Raw genomic sequence first — 2,500 nt, 5'->3', positions numbered from 1 at the left:
AAGGACATTCACAGAGTTGTCCCGTAGCCACTCCTTTGTTATCTTGGCTGTGTGCTTAGGGTCGTTGTCCTGTTGGAAGATGAACCTTCACCCCCAGTCTGAGGTCCAGAGCGCTCTGGAGGAGGTTTTCATCAAGGATGTCTCTGTACATTGCTGCATTCATCTTTCCCTCCATCCTGACTAGTCTCCCAGTTCCTGCCACTGAAATACTTCCCAACAGCATGATGCTGCCACCACCATGCTTCACAGTAGGGATGGTATTGGCCAGGTGATGGGCGGTGCCTGGTTTCCTCCAGACATGACGCTTGCCATTCAGGCCAAAGAGTTCAATCTTTGTTTCATCAGAGCAGAGAATTTTGTTTCTCATGGTCTGAGAGTCCTTCAGGGGACTTTTGGTAAACTCCAGGCGGGCTGTCATGTGACTTTTACTGAGGAGAGGCTTCCGTCTGGCCACACCCATACAGGCCTGATTGGTGGAGTGCTGCAGAGATGGTTGTTCTTCTGGAAGGTTCTCCTCTCTCCACAGAGAAACGCTGGAGATCTGTCAGAGTGACCATCGGGTTCTTGGTCACCTCCCTGACTAAGGTCCTTCTCAGTTTGGCCGGGCGGCCCGCTCTAGGAAGAGTCCTGGTGGTTCCAAACTTCTTCCATTTACGGATCATGGGAGGTCACTGTGCTCATTGGGACCTTCAATGCTGCAGAAATGTTTCTGTGCCCTTCCCCCCGATCTGTGCCTCCATACAATCCTGTCTCAGAGGTCTACAGACAATTCCTTGGACTTCATGGCTTGGTTTGTGCTCTGACATGCACTTTTGACTGTGGGACCTAATATAGACAGGTGTGTGCCTTTCCAAATCATGTCCAATCAACTGAATTTACCACAGGTGGACTCCAATCAAGTGGTAGAAACATCTCAAGGATGATCAGTGGAAACAGGATGCACCCGAGTGTCATGCCAAAGGGTGTGAATACTTATGTACATTTTTATTACAAAGATTTCAAACAAACTTCTCTCACGTTGTCATTATGGGGGATTGTTTGTAGAAATTTGAGGAAAATAATGAATGGAATCCATGTTGGAATAAAGCTGTAACATAAAATGTGGAAGAAGTGAAGCGCTGTGAATACTTTCCAGGACTCCTGGACTGAGACACCAGCATCTTTCATAGCTTGTCCTGCATGCACTTGCCAGCACCCCCCCCCCCCCCCATAATCCCCCTAAATGTGCAAAACCACAACCAATGACAAACCCCCCAATCTGTGTTTTTTGGGACAGTGGGCAACGATTTCATAAGAAGCCAGACACCAATGAAACTCGGCGGCATGCACCAGACTCCGCCCCCATCCGATGGCAGTGATTGTGAATGGATGGGGGAGGGAGGGGGTGCACGGCGGGGAGTGTCTGCATGTGCACGGGAGCTCTCCACCAGGTGATGGGCAAAAGGAGGAAGGGAGGAAAAAGGGGTGGGGGGGGGGAAGGAGGAAAAAGGGGGAGGAGGGAAAGGGAGGAGGAGGAGGAATGGGGGGGGAGGAGGAGGAGGAAAGGGGGAGGGGGAGGAAAGGGGGGGGGGAGGAAGGAGGAAAAGGGGGGGGGGGGAGGAGGAAAAGGGGGGGGGGGGGAGGAGGAAAAGGGGGGGGGGGGGAAAGGGGGGGAGGGGGAAAGGGGGGGAGGGAGGAAAGGGGGGGAGGAGGGAAAGGGGGGTGGAGGAGGAAAAGGGGGGGTAGGAGGAAAAGGGGGGGTAGGAGGAAAAGGGGGGAGGAGGGAAAGGGGGGGGGGGGGAGGAGGAAAGGGGGGTGGAGGAGGAAAAGGGGGGTGGAGGAGGAAAAGGGGGGTGGAGGAGGAAAAGGGGGGTGGAGGAGGAAAAGGGGGGGTGGAGGAGGAAAAGGGGGGGTGGAGGAAGAAAAGGGGGGTGGAGGAGGAAAAGGGGGTGGAGGAGGAAAAGGGGGGTGGAGGAGGAAAAGGGGGGGGAGGAGGAAAAGGGGGGAGGAGGAAAGGGGGGAGGAGGAAGGGGGGGGAGGAGGAAAAGGGGGGGAGGAGGAAAAGGGGGGGAGGAGGAAGGGGGGGGGGAGGAGGGGAAAGGGGGGTGGAGGAGGAAAAGGGGGGTGGAGGAGGAAAAGGGGGGGGACGAGGAAAAGGGGGGGGGGAAAGGGGGGGAGGGAGGAAAGGGGGGGGAGGAGGAAAGGGGGGTGGAGGAGGAAAAGGGGGGTGGAGGAGGAAAAGGGGGTGGAGGAGGAAAAGGGAGGGGGGAGGAGGAAAAGGGGGGGGGGAGGAGGAAAAGGGGGGGGGAGGAAAAGGGGGGGAGGAGGAAAAGGGGGGGGGGAGGAGGAAAAGGGGGGTGGAGGAAAGGGGGGGGAGAAAAGGGGGGAGGGGGGGATGTGAAGGAGTGCAGAGTCCAAAGACAAATTTACCTGGTCATCGTTCAGCAGCTGGCAACACAAAATCTGCAAACATGCAGCTGGTGCAAAGGTGGGCGGGATATGCAAATAAAGGGACAGACTT

The 2,500-nt window shown here is 56.0% G+C and overlaps 1 protein-coding gene across 7 annotated transcripts in view; it reads right to left on the bottom strand.

Annotated features, from left to right (window-relative positions):
• UBAP2L (ubiquitin associated protein 2 like) overlaps positions 1-2,500 on the bottom strand; it is a 66,338-nt gene that overhangs the window by 758 nt on the left and 63,080 nt on the right. The gene's annotated exons all lie outside the window — the stretch shown is intronic.

The sequence above is a fragment of the Pelophylax lessonae genome, assembly GCF_965119305.1.
Source record: "Pelophylax lessonae genome assembly, chromosome: 13".
In the NCBI taxonomy this organism is placed as follows: domain Eukaryota; kingdom Metazoa; phylum Chordata; class Amphibia; order Anura; family Ranidae; genus Pelophylax; species Pelophylax lessonae.
Note: the sequence above shows the minus strand (reverse complement) of the source record. Positions and strands in the feature narration are given on the sequence as shown.